Source organism: Podarcis bocagei (genome assembly GCF_964188305.1).
Source record: "Podarcis bocagei genome assembly, chromosome: 2".
Classification (NCBI taxonomy): Eukaryota; Metazoa; Chordata; class Lepidosauria; order Squamata; family Lacertidae; genus Podarcis; species Podarcis bocagei.
In genome coordinates, this window is record NC_138126.1 from 32990108 (window position 1) to 33009694 (window position 19587).

The window sequence follows — 19587 nt, forward strand, 5'->3', positions numbered from 1 at the left end:
TTGTCTCAGACATTCACGTCTCAAATATTTAATCTGAAAGGGAAACTCCCAGTATACCTCTCCCATCATTTCTCAGTTCTGTAGAGTGAAAGCTTCAACTTTATATGATCTGATATTACTTCCATTATTGGAATTATGCTGTAGGCAAATATCCTTCAAGCTGCAAAATCCGCTTCCCTTGTGTTCACCGATTTAAACCCCACAAAGGTCCAATCTGCACTTTACACTGAGTGCTGGGGAAGCCTTGTAATCTGCTGAGATTTTTAGAAACCAATAATGATATCTCATATTGTTTGAGTCTGTAAGACAAAAAGAGAGAGCTGTTCTGAAAAGTTAGAGTATATCACAAGAATGTTAAAAACGAGTTTGCCTGTGATTTGAAAGTTGCACTGAGAAAAGTCATGATGCATCGGAGCTGAATACTAATCCTAATGTTACAGTGGCTTGACATTTATTTATTTGTTTAATTACTATCCCACCTTTCCTCCAAGGTACTCTAGGTTCTCACTCCCCCCATTTTATCCTCATAACTCCCCTGTGACATAGGTTGAGAGACTGTGTTTGGGCCAAGGCCACGCCATGAGCTTCATGGCTGAGAGGGGATTTGAACTCTGGCCTCCCAGGTCCTAGTCTGTTACTCTAACCACTGCACAACACTAGCTCCCAATATTTTGATACTTTAGACCCCTGCCCCTCCCCTGCCCCAAAGTACATTGTTTTGGGCTGCATGGAAAGCTCCTAGACCAGCCTTCGGCAGCCTGGTAGTCTGCAGAATTTGAAGGACTACAATGCCCATCATTCCTCATTGTAATGCCAAGGTCGCCAGTTCAAACCCCATATGGGACCTAGGTTATCTTCAGGGTCCCTTCCAACACTACAATTCTATGACTCTATGATTGGCCATACTGCATGTCAAAGCTCTGTCAAGGCTTCGGGAAAGCTATTCCTCCCCTGGTTGCACCAAGAGCCAGTGGCGTAGCGTGGGTTGTCAGCACCCGGGGCAAGGCAAGTAATTTGCGCCCCCTAACCTGTGGATTTGCGCCCCCTAACCTGTGGATTTGCGCCCCCTAACCCTAACCCTAAGCCCCAGATGTTGCGCCCGGTGCAGCCGCCCCCCCTGCACCCCCCACGCTATGCCACTGGCAAGAGCAGAGAAAACAAGGTCCTAATGGCAAGAGGCAAAATAACACAACAAGCCTTAACAATGGCGTTGCTCCAAACTGGGCTCCTCCTTCCTAGCAACAGCATCTTCCCTTATGGTGCCCCCCCCAATGATCAAATATCTCTGATTCTGTTGTTCCTGCACTGTTAACAAATGCCGAGTCCTGGGAGAAGGGGAATCAGAAATACTTTCCAGTGACAACGTGTCATCTGGCTGCCCTGCTGCAGCCCCCCCCCCTTCTTCTATCACTGCCCAACTTCTCAGTTCGACTATCTCTGAGTTATGACTTTCCTCAAACCCCTCAAAGCCCTGTTGTAAATCAAGGCTGCCTCTCTCTTCTCCTGCAGCTGCCTCCCTCTTCTCCACCATTCCTCCTCCTCCATCTTGCCCTCTTGAGTCCAATCCTTGACACTGGTTGAGGTTGATGAGAGTTGTAGTCCAGAACATCTGTCAGGCACTGGGTTGAGGAACTCTACCCTAGACTGTTGCCTGCCCCAAAGCAAATTACAAAGGCCAAAGCTGCTTAGTTTAGTCAGCAGTACAAGTACCTTTTGACAACTATATAAACTAGAGGTGGCTAAGCTGTGGCCTTCTAGATGTTCTTGGACTCCAGCTCCCATCAGCCCCAGCCAGGATGGCCAATGGTTGAGGCTAATGAAGTTCTGGAGGTTCACAGGTCCCACAGCACTGAGACTGGAGAGAAAGCTTTGCCTCGTGCCTTTTAAAGAATGAGCAGGTGCTAAGCACCACAGTGTGAAGAGTGGTGATCTTATATCCTGTCTTAGTGCTGTGGTGCTTAGCGCTAAGATCAGAGATAAGGTTTTGTGGTTTTATATTGTAAAGCACCCTGCGATCTTTGGATGAAGGGTGTGTAGAAATTTAATTAATAGATGATAATAATAATAACAGCAGCACCCCTTTCCTCTCATCCAACCACTTAGTTATTGTATTAGAGATAACAAATCTTCCTGCTTGATGTCAGATGGGCATGGTTTTCCCCCCAAATGGCTTCATGGACCAAATTCAGAGGCCTACTGAAGCTAATTAGGTATGTGGACTGGAGGTTCTCACTGCCTGGATAAGCCATTTTCTAGAATGGAAATACAATTATGGAAAAGTTTTACCCACTGTCAGACATCTTATTGCTTATGTACAGACCTCTGATTGATTCCCCGACTCCACCCTCACTGTGCCTCCATGCACCTTTAGACGAAAAAAAGGTTTCACACCCCTGCCTTATTTATTAGAGGTTGAAAACAGTGCTTTCCCCCCTAGAAAATTAGGTGCTGGTACTCGCCATGAAGTGGTTACAGTAAGTGCGACACTTTTTAACAACAACAAAAAAAGGCGCTGGTACTATGTACCCTTGAGTTTCCCCTGAAAAAAGCACTGGTCGGAACAAGGGTAAGAGGCCCCTGACCTGGTCACAGTCTTGTCCACTTTTGTAAGACATAATGTATTGCTACTCAAAATATAGCAATTATTTCTAATATGCGGCTGAACACATACATAAGCATAGCTAGCTTTTATGCAAATTTGATTCCTCTGGTGGGTGGAATGGAGGGCGGAATCCACATACAATGCATGGGGCCTAGGAAATCCTACCCAGCACACTGCCCTAGTTCTCAGTGTAGGGTCAGAAATTTGGTAGACTTATCTGGCAGACTGTATGCCCCTTGTGCTGTAAGCACCACATTATCATCTCTCTTGCTCTCTCTCAACATACAAAGGGAGTTAATATTCCTTATTTCCTCTTCTGCGGAGCAAACATAATGTAGACTATTGTGGCACAAAAGCTATAATTACAATTCATGTGTAGTGATTTTTTAAATGGTTCTCCTCCATGCTTTAATGGGACTGGAATTTCTGCTGTGGGCATGCTGTTTGTTTGATTTTGATTTATTTGGGGCAGCTTTCCCCACTCTTAACAGCCCCAGGAGAATTCTGTTTGTGGGGACAATATTATGATCAGCTTTAAAAAGATTCCAAAAGGTTTATTTTTTTAAAAAAAAAAAAAATTTTATTGCGTTTCTTTCCATAGGTTAACAGATTTGTTTACATAGCAACATGCAAGAAACATTTTTTATATATAGAGAAAAGTAGAGAAAAAGAAGAAAAAGTTAAGAAACTTTCATAACGTCCTTCAACAATTCGGTTTTGGACCTCCTCACATCCTCTCGGCATTGCATTCATTGTTCTAGCCAGTTCAGCAATTTGTTATCTTGTTTCCCATCTTATTATACCTTTAAATTTATTATGTTACCAATTTTGAAAATTTGTAATTTAATTTTAACACTCTTAATAAACATAATATTTTGTTTCTGATTTGTCTCGTTTTTTTCCCCATCAATACTTACTTTATCATTTACTTAAATAAATTGCAGAAGCATAACGTTTCTTAATCGTGCACAATCTTAACATTCAAACAACTTATAATATTTTTGCAAATAGTCCTTAAATTTTTTCCAGTCCTCCTCCATTGTTTCTTCGCTCAGATCTCGAATTCTGCCAGTCATTTCTGCCAACTCCATGTAGTCCATCAGCTGCGTCTGCCAGTCCTCCAGTGTGGGTAAATCTGGTGTCTTCCAGAACTTTGCGATAAGAATCCTAGCTGCTGTGGTTGCATACATAAACAAGGTTCTATCCTTCTTTGGCACCTTCCGGTCCACCATGCCCAGAAGAAAAGCCTCTGGTTTCTTAGAAAAGGTATATCTAAATACCTTTTTCAGCTCATTATGTATCATTTCCCAGAAGGCCTTTACTTTCGGGCAGGTCCACCAGAGGTGAAAGAATGTCCCTTCTGCCTCCTTACATTTCCAACACTTATTATCAGAAAGATGATATATTTTAGCCAACTTGACTGGGGTCATGTACCACCGGTATACCATTTTCATAATGTTCTCTTTCAAGGCACTACATGCCGTGAATTTCATACCGGTGTTCCATAACCTTTCCCAGTCCTCAGACATAATGTTGTGTCCTACATCCTGTGCCCATTTTATCATAGCAGATTTAACTGTCTCATCCTGTGTGTTCCATTTAAGCAGCAAGTCATACATCCTCGAAAGTACCTTAGTCTTTGGTTCTAGTAACTCCGTCTCCAGTTTCGATTTCTCCAACTGGAAACCCACTTTTTTATCCATTTTAAATACCTCTTGAATTTGAGCATAATGTAACCAATCTCGCACCTTATTTTTTAGTTTGTCCTGGCTTTGGAGCTTCCAATTATCTCCAACTCTTTCAATCAGTTCCCAATATTTTGGCCAGTAGGCCTCCATATTGGGCCTCTTTTTAGAGATCTTGGCTTCCACTGGTGATAACCACCTCGGGGTCTTAAAAGATTCCAAAAGGTTTAGAACAGTGACATCATTGATGGAAAGAGTCTGACATAATTGCACAATGGTGCAGTTGGACTTCCAAAAAGCTTTCACTCCAGAACTGAGTTTGGATCTGGTGTACTGTACTTTACACCGACATAAGTGGCGTAATTTAGGCTGGCTTCCCATACTTAGCACTACTTGCTTAGAAAGAATCATTTGTTTTGCTGACTTAACTAGTTCTAATGCCTTAGTCTGCATGGTGTTTGTTTTTTTAAATTGTATGTTGCAATAACACTTTACAAAGTAGTATAGGCAAAAAGGTACATCTCAGGGCCTTCTCATGGCTGCTCCCAGACATTGGAACCCCCTCCCTAGAGAGGCTAGACTAGCTCCCTTCTTGTCCTTCATCAGGTGGTGAAGAGTGTTTTATTCTGGCAACTTTTGGGGAGCTGACTGTTTTTAAGGGAAGGGCTTTTAATAGGGCTGGGTAGGGGATCCCCGCTCAGATTTGACTATATTTTATAGATTTGCTTTTATATCATTTTAACTCTATTATGGTTTAATAACTGTCAAACTATTATCTTTTATAAGTTACAGTCGTATCTTGGTTGACGAACGGAATCCGTTCCGGAAGTCCATTCGACTTCCAAAAACATTTGAAAACCAAGGTGCATCTTCCAATTGGCTGCAGGAGCTTCCTGCACTAAATTGGAAGCCATGTAAGACGTTCAGGTTCCAAAGAACATTCGCAAACCAGAACACTTACTTCTGGGTTTGCAGTGTTTGGGAGCCAAAACGTTCAAGTCGCAAGGCGTTCATCAACCAAGGTACGGCTGTATTAGTTTTCTGTGCTTTATCAATGTTTGCTTTTTTTCTCTTTTCTTTTTTTAGCTGCTTTGAGTCCCTGTACTGGGGAAAAGGCAGGGAGGGAGTGTTTAATGGGTTGCTTTCGTTTTTATTTATATTATATATTTTGTGGCTTTGTATTGTGGTTTTATGTTGTAACCACCTGAGACCTGTGGGTACAGGGCAGTGTACAAATAGTAACAACAACAAGGAGGAGGAGGAGGAGGAATAAGAAGTTTAAATTTTGGCTGAGGAGGAGGCAAACACAAGGTTAACTGGGGAAGGACAAATGCAGCTGCCTGCATTTGGGCTTGCTTTCTCTGGCGTATATTATACATCCAAAACTAGCTCATGAACCTCACTATGGGTGGGTGAACATTCCCAGATGCCTGAGTCTTCCAAGCATGTTATATCAGCTGTAGGGAAAGATGCATAGACCCATTTATCTCAATTTATGCAATCAACCTTAATTTATCCAAACTGGAAACCTAGCTTTGTGGTTCCCAGACACAATTGGACGAAAGATGAAGGAAGGCGTGGAGGATTCCAGAAGACTCCAGATTTAGGATCTGTCTTTTCTTTAATTCAGACAACAGACCGAGAGGGAAAAAAGTACAGTCCCCAGCCCTCTCCTTGTGGAAAGAGCCTCCCTTCTACACCATAAATCAATGCTCTGCTGCCCTGTTAAGCCATCCATGCAGAAAACTGTCTTCAGCCAGACAAACAATGGCTTATTTAGAGGAAATTTACTGAAGGCAAAGGCAGCAGAGATGGATGCTGGGAGCTGTAACACTGTGGAGAGCAGCCCAGTCCTTAGCCAGCACCATTCAGCAAGATGACTTATTGCTTTTTAGTAGCTCAGAAGAGAAATCAGATGACCTCTAAAAACTGTGGGAGACTAGCAGGTGGGAATGAAGTGGGCCTGAAGTGAAAGAGTTGGGGGGGGTGTCAGGGATTGGGGGGGGAGCCAAAAGTTCTGGTAAAAATGTCTGTTTTGTAAATGCAATGCTTTTAGGGTTCTCTAACCAGCTGGGACGACACATACAGTTGAATAAGGTAGGAGCAAAATCACAGAATGCTGAGGGTGTAGGATGGATGGAGCCACTCCCAGTTATAGGCATGGGTACCATTTTAAATGCTATCCAAACTACCCACACACACACAAAAATATGTCAGGAAGGTTGGTTTGATTTCAATTTCCTTTGCTAGTTTCCTATTAGCATGTTTTTAACATAGGGGATGATTGAAAAATGTCATACGCACCTGAAACATTGTCCATTCTATCATCCCAACTTGCACTCACACCACGTTCACCTACAGCAAACTTCCTTGGATTGTCTCCACTGCCTCTTCTGTCCATACCTTGCAAAGTCCCTTTTCATATTACCCTAGGGTTATATAACTTATGTCACTTTTAACTCCTCCTTTAGAACTTATGTTAAAAAATTCTGCTCAAGTACTTGCTGCTGCAGTTTTGTTTTGTTTTAAACTCAGTTGTTTTATTGTGGTTTTGGGGGAGCTGTCCCCAAAAATATGTGCGGATGTAAGGCTGTAGTTCAGTAACAGAATATCATCTTTGTACGCAGTAGGTTCATTGGTCAATCCCAGGCTTTTCCAAGTAGGACTAGGAATGAGCCCCGTCTGAAACATTGGAGAACAGATGCCACACAAGTTAAATACAGTGGTACCTCAGGTTACATACGCTTCAGGTTACAGACTCTGCTAACCCAGAAATAGTACCTCAGGTTAAGAACTTTGCTTCAGGATGAGAACAGAAATTGTGCTCCGGCGGTGTAGCGGCAGCAGGAGGCCCCATTAGCTAAAGGGTGCTTCAGGTTAAGAACAGTTTCAGGTTAAGAACGGACCTCCGGAACGAATTGAGTACTTAACCCGAGGTACCACTGTATTAAAGTCTGATCTAATAAGGTAGCCTTCTAAGTCTCCGTCATTTGGGGAATGGCCATAGCTCAGCAACAGATCTCATCTTTCATAGGCAGAAAGATCTCAGGTTTGGCAGGGTTTGGAAGACGCCCCCCCCCCCCTGTATCTGAAAACCAAGACAGACAATGTTGACTGAACTGCCTATACCAAGCATAGGGAACTTTTGGCCCTCCAGAGGGGGCTGATTACACCCCTCAGTCCCAGCAAGTGTGGCCAATGGGCAGGAATGACGGGAATTATAGTTCAGCAATATCTGGAGGGCCCCACATCTCATCTAAAGAAAATGGACCACCTTATGTTCCTTTTGCAACATTCTCCCTCCTTGTCCTAGGCCATTGACAGAGAACTATTAAAAAATGGTTTTTGTTTTTGTTTTCTAATGAATTAGAAAGCAGACTCGCTTTCTAAGTAGCTACCAGGCTAAGTTCAAGGTGCTGGCATGGTTGCACAAAGCCCTGTAGAACTTGGTACCAGGATACCTAAATGATAATTTCTCATCCTTTATGTTCCCAACCAATTACTGCACTCTTCACTTGAGGGGATATTTTGCAGAGACCATATTATCAGTAGCCATGTTTCAGATGATGTTTGACTCAGGTCCTTTGTAACATCCTCCCATTATATATCAATCTGGTGATGTCTTTATTACCATTTCAATTGAAGAATTTATATAACCCTAAGTGGGTCTCTCTCTCTCTCTCTCTCTCTCTCTCTCTCTCTCTCTCTCTCTCTCTCTCTCTGTGTGTGTGTGTGTGTGTGTTGATATTTATATTGGATTTGAAAGGGTTTTCATATACATAATGGTTTTTCATTCTTTTTATATGTGCAGTTGTGTTACATATGTATTTAAAGTATTGTAAAATTGCATCCAGGCACTTCATAGGAAGTCATTCTTAAATGCAACTGATAATTAATAATAATAATAATAATAATAATAATAATAATAATAATAATAATAATAATTCAACTAGCCCAAATCCTGAGATCTTGCATAAGCCAGAAGTTATGCCAGCAGGTTCTGCACCCCCACGCTTAATAGAGTAGGCGGCTGGCATTGTCAACTTTGAAATATACCTTCCATTTACAAAATCAGGTTGGGATGCTTGTGTGTGTTAAGCGCTCTTGAAAATGCCCTTTTAAAAATGATATTTTGGAGAATGCCATTCAAACGGTAGAAGATGCAGTCTCAGCTTCAGAAGTTGGCTTCTGCTTTGTTGCTTTGTTCTCGCCGTAATAAGTGACACATCTCAGCCATTAGTCCTACCCCAGCAGCCACACTGTCACCGCTAACGCGCGGCTTCCGTCAATAACAAGATCCCAACTTCAGCTGTCACCCAATAAAACCGATAGTCAAAAGGGGGGTCCGCAGATAGAAGGAAAAGGGCACCACCACCTCATTAGCTACTCAGCAGGGTTGTCACTTAATACAATATTTATCAAAACAGCTCACTCGGTAGGCTGAAATTTGTCAAATTTATATTGCTAATATTGTTGTCGTTAGTCACTTGAAATACAGTCTATACAAACAAATATGACACATGCCACTACTTAAATTCACAGCTTGGCATCATGCTAAGACACGACGACGTTAAAAAGAACCTGATTTATATGGAAATCCCAGCATTTTATGCTGAATGGGAAATCATTGTGTTGTACATTACCATGTTGACAACAAAACACAAGAGAAGTAGAAAAAAAGTTTTATTGTCTTTTAATGAAAACAGCAATTTTTTAAACCATAGTTACTATTTGTAAAGCTTTGAACAGTAACCTCTAATGGTTTTAAATCAAAGAGATGCAAAGTCCATGAGAAATAATAGCATACTGCAATTCACCCTTTCTTTGCCCCCCCCTTCTTCATTGCATATAATAGCATCCATTTTATCATTTTGCCAATAAGAAGTAAAAATCTGTTATTTAAAATTACTTTAGCTAGACAGATTGACACTAATGTAGGAAAACTGCCAAATGACTAACAGTGTGATACTATGAGTTGTTGTTACAGCAGCCAGGTGAAAAAGAGGACAGAGCTCCTACACCTTTCTTCTTCTACATGCCAATTCAAAGCCCCATCTAATGTCACCACTCCAGTTGCCATATTGACACCGGGATGCAAGGGTTTGTATGGTAGGGTCCCAATATCAACCATCCAAAAGCCATTCTCTTGGTCTGTACTCAGGTACCAACCCCTGCTTGCATGTTAGGCTCGAGGGATTATTTCCTCCCCTGGCAGCCTCCAGGGTCAAAGAAGAAACAAGGTTATAGAAATATGGAACCGTCAAACAAAACAAAATGGAGAGTCACATACCAGACACTGGTTGACCGAGAGAAGAGGGTGGTTAATATCAAGATCAGAAAAATTGGGAAACAACAAGAAAGCAGGAAATAAATGAAGGACATTAGCTCTTGAAATTCAGAACATGAGAAATTATTTAATTCGGACTTTATAATTGGCTGTATTGTTTGTTTTTGTTTTTTAATGTGGCAAGATTTGATTTGATTTGTTATTAATATGAATGGTTTTAACTGGAAAATGAATAAAAAATTATTTGGGGGGGAAGAAGAAAGAAGAAAGTTCGTATCTATGGTTTTATTCAGCAAACGTGGAGCAAGACAAGAATCTAGTCCTGGACGTCAGCATGGGGTTGCTCAATCTGATCCCCTCCTTTTTCTTCCCCAACAACACCCTGTGTCCCTATGGGAAGTCTCAGGAGTCAAACGTCATTGTGCTTTTCATTCATGAATTCTAAGTGACCGGTGCATCCTTGGAGACTGTGTGTGTGTGTGTGTGTGTGTGTGTGTGTGTGTGTGTGTGTGTGGAGTTCCCAGGCTCTCTAAGAATGTATCTGCTATCTGTTCTTCAACTTCCCCTCCTTCCCCCAATACCTTATGAATTGGCAGCTCTGTGTCTCGTCATAATTCATCCCTGTGTCCGTCTCCTCTTGCAGCTACTGGAGAGTGGGGGGGCAATTCTTCCCCCTCCCCTTCCTACTCCGAAAGAAGCAGAGAGGAAGGAGGGGGCAATTCCCAGCCCTTCTCTTCAGACCAGTCCCTCACATTGCATGACCACACCCTGGCCCCTTCAAACTAGGTCATCAGAGATACATAAAAGAGAAAATATGATATGAAATATACCACATTAAAATATGTGTACCACAGGTGCATGCATTAATTCTTTTTTTACATGTTATACCAGACTGTTTGTGCTGTTCACAATGCAAACTCATTTAATCAGAGCTAGAAATTAGCATAGAAAGTCACCATGTTTGCCTTGTGGAAAGGTGAGCAGCCCCTTGAGATCCATATTTGTTGTCTGTTTGTAAATCGCTTTGGGTTGGACAAGATAAAGTGGCATATTATTATTATTATTATTATTATTATTATTATTATTATTATTATTATTATTATTATTATTATTATTCTAAGCCAGAAGAGACACATTTCCAAAACACTACTATCTGGGAGTTGAAGGAAACAGCAGCTGGTGGCAGCTGATAAACTCTGAAGTGAAGTTCAGAGGCACTGGTGTGTCATACTGTATAGAGACCTTGTGAAAAACAGGGATGCTCTAAACCTGGCAGGTATCTTGTTCCCTAACAGAGCTATTTAAGAGAAATGCTTAGGAATCCTAACAAACACCATGATTCTATAGGGGTTCAGTGTTATCTTAGTGCTAGGGATTTTCACAGGGAGAATGTGAGGATAGCTGAAGGTGCAGGGCTGGTTCAAATATCTGGGGTGATAATACCTTACTGTATCTTTGAGGTGAATAGAATCTTAAGAGCAAGGCTTCCAGTTAGAGAAGGCAAGCTCAGATGATGAATGTTATAGATATATCTTTGCTCTCTTGTTCATAAAATGCCTGTTCTAAACTACCCTACATTGAATATGGAACTTCATATAGAAGATAGAACAATGCTTCTCTTCGACCCACTGTATGGATGCCAGTCTTCATTCAAAACTTTTTTTCCATGCTGTAGAAATTTAGGATAAGGCAGAGGGGGGTGGTCCCCACACCACCCCCAGTTCCACCACTGGAGTGACACAACATGATCCTGATCATCCCCACCTCCATGTGTTCACTGAAAGGCTGAGAGAGTCCAAAACAGATCAGATGCCTGGAGGCACTCCTTCCTCTCATGACTGCTGCCCTCTGCCTTATAAATAACAGACTCTTGTGTTAGCCTGAGGTGCAGAGTTGTTGAAAGTACAGAACAGGAAAGCAGTCTTCTCTATATTACATATCCTCCGCTAGCTGCAGCATAGTCTGTGTGTAGCCAGTGTGGTATGGTGGTTAAAAGCGGTAGACTCGTAATCTGGTGAACCGGGTTCGATTCCCCGCTCCTCCACATGCAGCTGCTGGGTGACCTTGGGCCAGTCACACTTCTCTGAAGTCTCTCAGCCCCACTCACCTCACAGAGTGTTTGTTGTGGGGGAGGAAGGGAAAGGAGATTGTTAGTCGCTTTGAGATTCCTCCGGGTATTGATAAAGCTGGATATCAAATCCAAATTCTTCTTCTTCTTCTTCTTCTTCTTCTTCTTCTTCTTCTTCTTCTTCCTCTTCCTCTTCCTCTTCCTCTTCCTCTTCTTCTGGCCTTCGTCTCTGTGTTATTTGATGTGATGGTTAAACCAGCCCTGCATGCAATGGACCTGTTTCTCACTGTGTTGACCACGCAAACTTAGCTGGTTTGCTGTTGTTCGATTTAAAAAGCTGGACTTGGGGTTAAAAAAATGGACAGGTAGTAGTAGCCTGTGAGTGTTCACAGATAAATAGATAGATGTGATACATAGATATTTTCCCTGCAATGGTGTATGGGAGAAGAATTGACATCTATCTCTGTGGGGAAATCTACAAGGGCCATAACGTTTTACTTATTTTCTGTTTTCCTTTTGATGATTGGCATCAGGAATCAAGCAGCATTGTGGAAAGGCATTGACATATCCCTTCCTGACACACAATACCTCGTAGGCATAGATGGTATTCAGCAGAAGAGGCTTGGCTTGAATAAAGCTTCTTCCACAAAAAGCCCCATGTCAAGTATTCACACTCTGCCACTTCAGATATAATACACAGCCCTCTGACAATGGCCTTGAATTGCAAGCATTCCTGAATGATTGCTATGCTGAAGATTACATTTGCGAATCTTCTGAGCGGTAGCAGTAATAATATATATGATTTTATTTATATAAAAAAATCAAAACAAAACTAGAATGCATGCTGAAAGTTGCTTAACAGTAACACAAGCAGAGTAGTTAGGAACCCTATATGTGTTTGGTGTATAATATTGGAGGTTTTTTGAAAAACCCCTTACTGTGCAATCCTAAACACTTTGGAGTATGTAAAACTGAGCTTAATAGAGCTTATATATCTAAATAAACTTGCTTAGGGCTGCCCTATGAAACAGAAATACCATATGGCTGATAAGAGCATCTGTCTTGGCTCCTGCCCAAACCAAAGTGACAGAGACTCTTACTTGAGAGTAAGGAAGAGATATTGAATAAAGCAGAGAAAACAGACGGAGAAGACAGAAGATAGCTCAGCAACAAGTAATGGGTCTCAGAAAGTCACTGCTCAGAACACTGAAGGCTAGCCAGGCTACACACAACAGTCCATGTTTAAAGAGTTCAAGATCAGGCATGTGTTCAGAGCTCCATGGAAGTGATTGGGTTGTCCCAACGAGTTGGCACACCCACCCTCCCACCTTGTAAAGATGGGGCAAGGTGTGCTCACTCAGGACACAATTGTGGCATGCAAGACTGCAGATGCTCACTACATCAGGGAGGCTGTATCTGTTCCCAATAATGGGAATGCCACCAGGTCCTGGGTGACCAATCTGTATCCCCCCCCTCTGAGTTCGGTTCCTTCCACCCTCTTGGTGGGCTAATGCCTTACCCAGAGTCTGTTGCTATGCTCCTCTCCCAAAGGAAGGAGGAGAGGAGATGGGAGTCCTACTTCCCCAGTTGGCACAGCCATATTCTGGAACAGGCATCCCCAAACTTGGCCCTCCAGATGTTTTGTGACTACGACTCCCATCATCCCTAGCTAACAGGACCAGTGGTCAGGGATGATGGGAATTGTAGTCCCAAAACTTCTGGAGGGCAGAGTTTGGGGATGCCTGTTTTGGAAGGTGACTTCATGTTGACTGTAGAAGTCACATGGAGGAAAGCAATGAATGACTTATTCCTAAGCAAAGAGAGAAAATTTCAAAGTATTGTTTCCAGCTGGTTCTATCAATCAACTGTAGAACTGCAACTGGTGTAGTTTCAAACTTCACAGGACCTTCTCCAGACCTGTCAGACGTTACAAAGATGTGCCATTTGGGACCATTCTGCATCAGTTTTCTTACATGCTATTCAACAAGGAATGTAACTTTGGAATAGGTTCTGAGAACCCTCTTGAGCTGTGAGGCCGATTCATTTGCTAGTCAGCCCTGCAGTAAAGGAAGATGAGTGATGATGCACTGAATGGGCAAGATGGCATTGCTGAGCTGGGTAACTAGAGACCAGGGAGCTGTGATTATCACTCCATCAGGGTAACACCTAAAACATCTGAAATAACTCAGAGCCACAATTAGAGGAATATTAACAGCAGCTGGAGTGCGAAGAGCATCAGTTGGGAGCTTGCTTGCACAAGGCATTGATCAGGGCACATTTTACGTCATCTTAAGAATCAACTTTCCCAAGCAGTCACATTTAGTAATTTACTTAGGGTGGAAAACCTCCAACACAAACAATGCTTAATCTGGGGAGAACAAACTAAGACAACAGGCTTTGCACCATTTCTTTTGTTTGTATAATTAATGTTCAACATTAAGCGTTCGCTCGGCAGATACAGCCTCAGTACCGGGCAGCAAATTAATTCAAATGCAAACAATCCATGTTGCATTGTTTTGGGGGACTATACAATGCATTTGTTCAGTTCCCCAGTAAGACTTTAAAAGCTAATTATATTGAAAAGCAAACAAACGTGTATGCAAATGTCGATCCAGAAGTGCCAGACAGTTGTCTGAAGTTTTCGGCGTGAATGGAATCTGGCAAGATGGAATGGTGAGTTTATCTCTCTGGCGACCTCCACAATAAGCCTTTCAAATCTTGTTGTTCATTGTCATTTTCCACTGTCTCCGTCCCCCCCCCCGCCTGCCCGCCTGCCCACCCCTGCTCCTGTTATCAAACCTGGTTGGAAATAATTGAGTTCAGTGTTCTGTCCTTTGTGAAAACTTTTCACACCCTTCAGGATAGGAAATCTACAACTTTGACAGAAGGAAATAGGTAGCAAAGAAACAGATGCATTTTGAATCATGTTTCACTTAGCAGTTCTTAGCAGTTTTGGTGAGTAGGGAGAGAGGGAGAAACTGAGGCTGACAAATCACCTTTTCCCATGCTCTGTTGACTCATGCCAGCAGGGCAGAAGGTGGAGGTTGGAGGTCTTCTCCATTTGTGTGTTGTTGTTGTTTTAAATTCCTGTTTCTCCTCTCAATGGAGCCCATGATGGCAAACATGGAAATGATAAGGCAATGCCATTAAGAATAAAATAAAATAAATATTTATAACATGTAAAAACTGGTAAAACATATTTGGTCCCTTATGTTCATTTGTCTTCTTAAAAACTTTCTCTTGGCATTGCTTTCATTATTCTTTCACCCCTATTCCAGGAGCACGAAGGGGAACTAACTAAAGATTTCCCTATGAAGAGGGATTGGTTGTTAAACCATTCTGGGAATTATAGTTCTCTGGGGAGATGTCCTTAAATGTGACTAAGGCCAGTGCTCCATGCATCATCACATGAGCATCCTTCCCTGCCCCCTCCTGTTTCCCCTTGCCCCACATGCCCATAGCAAGCACAGGGGAAGTGGAGGAAAGCCTTCCCCATATAGACCCATTAGATCATTAAGTTCCTAGGATGATGTCTTGTTGGCTGTTGCCACAACCTGCTGACTTTCACCTGTTCAGCAACATGGAAATGGACTTCTCCATGCTGGCGCTTATCCTTTAGAATACTTTCCCCCCCTGTTATACTAGAGAGATTGCCGGTGATGTGCTTCTGAGATTTACGGAGAACACCCTTCTTTGCTTGGGCTGCTCCCAGTCCTTAATACTGGATCCTACAGGCTGGTATTTTTTATATTTATGTATACAGGAATGGTATTGATTTATGCTTGAATGCTGTAAACCACTTGGAGATTTATTTATTTTTCTAGAAAAAAACAGATGGATGATTATAAATACATGTTGTCACTGGAAACATAGGAAATTTCAAGAAGGTCCTGCAACTGGTTTCCTTCCTCCTTCCCTTGCTAGGTATATTTTGGCACACTACATCTGTCTCACCTGTGTCTTTACAGGTGAGCCTATGCAAGAGGATAAGGAAGATGGAGTCAGTCCAGTGGCAGAACAGAAAGGGGACCCATTGGTGCCAAAGTAACCTATTTACAAGCTGAACCAAACACCAGGGGGATGTTCCCCAGTAAGACCCCCAGCATTACAGGGGGTTGGACTAGATGACCATTGGGTCCCTTCCAACTCTAAGATTCTATTATTCTATAATTCTATGTTGGCCCATCTCATCCTTGCCAAGTGTTTTTTTCCAAATTAGGGGAGTTCATTTCCAAATTCTCCCAATTAAGAAAATCTGGCACCATTCCCACTAAATATCAAAACCAATGGCTACCTGGAGTGAGTGTTGCATTGAATTGAATCAATCAGTGGCTGTTATTTTCAGTCTTGGGCTCCTGGGTGCATTTATTTTAATCATCCTGTTCTGGCTATGGCGACACAAGCATTTCAAATCATTCAGTACCAACAAAGCAAGCTTTTGTGGACAGCAAGTATACAAGGGAAACGGAGGAGATTGTGAGTAGCATTAGCTGTTCACAGATGACTGGACTTTGTCACAAGAACTATCCTGCTCACTTTTGCAAGGCATTAACCAGATCGATAAGAAAATTGTCGCACATTCAGAACACATTTTTTAACAAAGATATTCATGTAGTTACATTATTTGTGCCCAATAGAGGGGTGTCTATCTTGGCTGTAATGTTAGCTTCTATCTTGATCAGCATCCCATATGTAGGTAAGATGTAGCATCCACCATGGAGGGTGGTGGTGGCGGAAAAGCCCTGTAAACAACTCTTGTAGTGTACTTATTGCTGGATATGAGGCTCAGACAGACGTTCTCCTTAAAACATTTTGGATATGGAGGAGAAATGATATTTTGGCATACCTGAAAGGTTTCTTGCCATGCAATTCTATGCCTGTTTACTTGGAATTACTTGGAATTAAGTCCCTGATTTCAATGGGGCACACCCAGATATGAATACATTAGGATTTCACCCCTAGAGACTTGTACAAGCTTCCCTCCTTTAATGCTGGATAAAAAGCTGTGTGTCTGGAAAAGTGCACTGGAAGCCATATTCATGTTACTTTTTATGAGTAGCATCCATCAATGTGCAAATGGATTTCTGCCGATACAACAGAAATCCCTTTCCTGTCCTCTCCCTTCAGACCCCACCCTGTTCACCCAAATCCACTCAGTGGGTTCCCTCAACCCTATTAAGCAGGAGCAACCCATTCCACCAACAGTGTCCTTTTTTGCTGGCCGACAGACACCCCTGCATTTCACTGTATGCATGCAAACTCGTGGGGTGGCTTTGAAAAGTTGCCACTCTCTCCTCAATTTCCTAACTACCCAAAACCTTCACACCAATTGACAGTGTTTGTCCAAGCCTTGCTTTTTAATGCATTATTTTGAGTCTCCATTGTCAAGTGTATCCGGGTGCTGTTATCCTGTAGACACTTGTCAGGTCGGCTTTTATTGAAAACCTTATCCTAGAGACTGATAGGGAAGCTCCATCCTAAAGATCTTATTTTGATGTAATGCATCCTTAGCTAGTTTTGCTTGGACAGCTGCTGTGTCTGCAGAACCCAGCAAGCACACAAGGAATAGTTCTGGATAGCTCTCATTCTTTTCTGAGAACAAAACATTGTGCACACTTTCCCCAAATATGTGCATTTTCTTTCAACTTGCTTGATTGGAGAAATGCATAGCAGAATTCAGAGGATGGCTCTGCTTCGATTCTTGTATTGTTTCAGTGCAAACTTGAAAATCCAGCTTGAATCGAATTTCTCCCTCATCCTTACACAGGGAGAGGAAGTTCAGATGCACAAGCAGTAGCTGTTGTGGGAATGGGTTGACTTTGTTTGATACAACTCGCATAGATATTGCCAAGAAATCTGTCTCTGACGCGCTCCAGATTTTGCTGTGCTTACCTCCATCCTTGATTCTTGTCTTCTTAGTTACTTATATTCTATATTTTTGTTTTGCAAATGCCTTGATTTACAATCACTTCACCAATCCTGCGATATGATTAAGCCACAAAGCAAGACAGCCAACTCTTTCTGCCACGTTTAACAAGGGAGCCCATCGATTCAGTCCTCTCGCCTCTCTTTGATGTATTGACCAAGGACTTTCAGTTCTGAGCCCCTTTTGTTAGTTTATTTATTAACATTCTTTGGAAGATTAATGCTAACTTGTGCACTGCTAGCAACTTCGTATATCAGTCTGTCATCAGTATCTCTAAAATCACAGGCTCCTTGTCACTGTGCATTCTTTATGGACTTTGTTATTTTTACAGGCCTTATCTGACTGCTTTATTAAAGCACACTCTCACACACCACCAAGTTTGTGCAAGTGTAAAGCTGTGAGCAGAAATATTCCCCTAAACCTTGTTGGTCTCCTCCATAAGCAGCTGAAAGACTTTTTCATAGGCTAATTGCTTTACAGAACAATCTTATCACAGGACGTGTTTATCTCTTGGCGATCTCATCAAAGCATAATCTGCATATAATAATATTATGCTTCTCTTCCTCTCCACAAAAGGAGACACTACCCTTAGGATTATTTCACTTTCGAGTTATCATTATAAACACCGAAATCAAAGATCTCTTCCTCCCTTACTTCTTCAGTCTGGATATTAGCAAACTCCCATTTTCAGTTGCCATTTCTTGTTTGTTTTTAATGCTTGACGAATTACAGCTGTGAGGCTTTGATCCTTCAATGATTTAATGACGGCAGTGTGTTCATAAACCAAAAGATTATAGGGATTGTGTTCCAGAATTTGCAGTGATATGGAAGAGAGGGCTGGGGACCTCTGGTGCCCGGACCATAATAGGTCAGACTCAGGTCACAGTTTGCCCCATGGGGCTGTTTTCCCCAAGCCACTCTCACCTGCCCCACACTGGATATCCTATATGACATCAGGTGTAGGGTAGGTAAAAGCATGGCTGTAAAAACAACAACACACAATTGGGATCTTTAAACTGCTCTCTCAATCCCTGCCTAAAGGGCTGATCAGTTGACTGGCACTTCAGACTTGGGAGGTCTGTAAAGCAGCCAATCTCTGCCCAAAGTAGGGCTTGTTGTTGTTGTTGTTGCAATTTATATACTGCCCTCTATCAAAAGATCTCAGGGTGGTGTACAACATTATACAGTGGTACCTCGGGTTACATACGCTTCAGGTTACAGACTCCGCTAACCCAGAAATAATACCTCGGGTTAAGAACTTTGCTTGAGGATGAGAACAGAAATCGTGCAGCAGCAGCACAGCAGCAGCAGCAGGAGGAGGCCCCATTAGCTAAAGTGGTGCTTCAGGTTAAGAACAGTTTCAGGCTAAGAACAGACCTCCAGAACAAATTAAGTTCTTAACCTGAGGTACCACTGTAAGCACATTACAAAACATCAGTGATAAAAATATTAGTAAAAAGCATACTGACAGAAAGCCTATTGGTAAAATAATCATAATGATAACAGTCCTCTCCCCCACACTTTAGCAGAGCACAGATTATTTAATAGCCATAAGTCTGGGTAAAGATGAATGTTTTTGTCTCGTGTGTAAGGACATGTAATGATGGCGCCATGTGAGTCTCTCTTATGCTGTTGATGGGGGGGGGAGTATACAGTATCCCTCAACTGTCCTGATAATACTGGGACATCCCATTTTTTCCATGAGAGAGCACAGCACACATTTGGGGCACAGCAGTCTCACTCAGTGATCTCCCCCCCAAAAAAATGTTTTTAGGCGGGGTCATGATCTCACCTTGCTCCCCAAAATGTGCATTTTGGGGTGTCATGCTCTCATGAGCACGTCTTTCGGGGATGTCATCACGCACCAGAAAACACGTTTTCCGTCTTGACGTGTCGGAGGGTATGAGGCAGCAAGAGGGATAAAAATGGGCTGGGCCTGTTTGCAGGAGGCTGGGCCTGCCTCACTTATGCTCTCAGAAGCAATCTGACAGGGTGCTCGCCAATGCCGTATTATTCCTA

General features: G+C 42.3%; 1 protein-coding gene across 2 annotated transcripts in view; it reads left to right on the forward strand.

Annotated features, from left to right (window-relative positions):
* Positions 1-19587, forward strand: part of TAFA1 (TAFA chemokine like family member 1) — a 338693-nt gene that overhangs the window by 248787 nt on the left and 70319 nt on the right. The window lies entirely within an intron of this gene.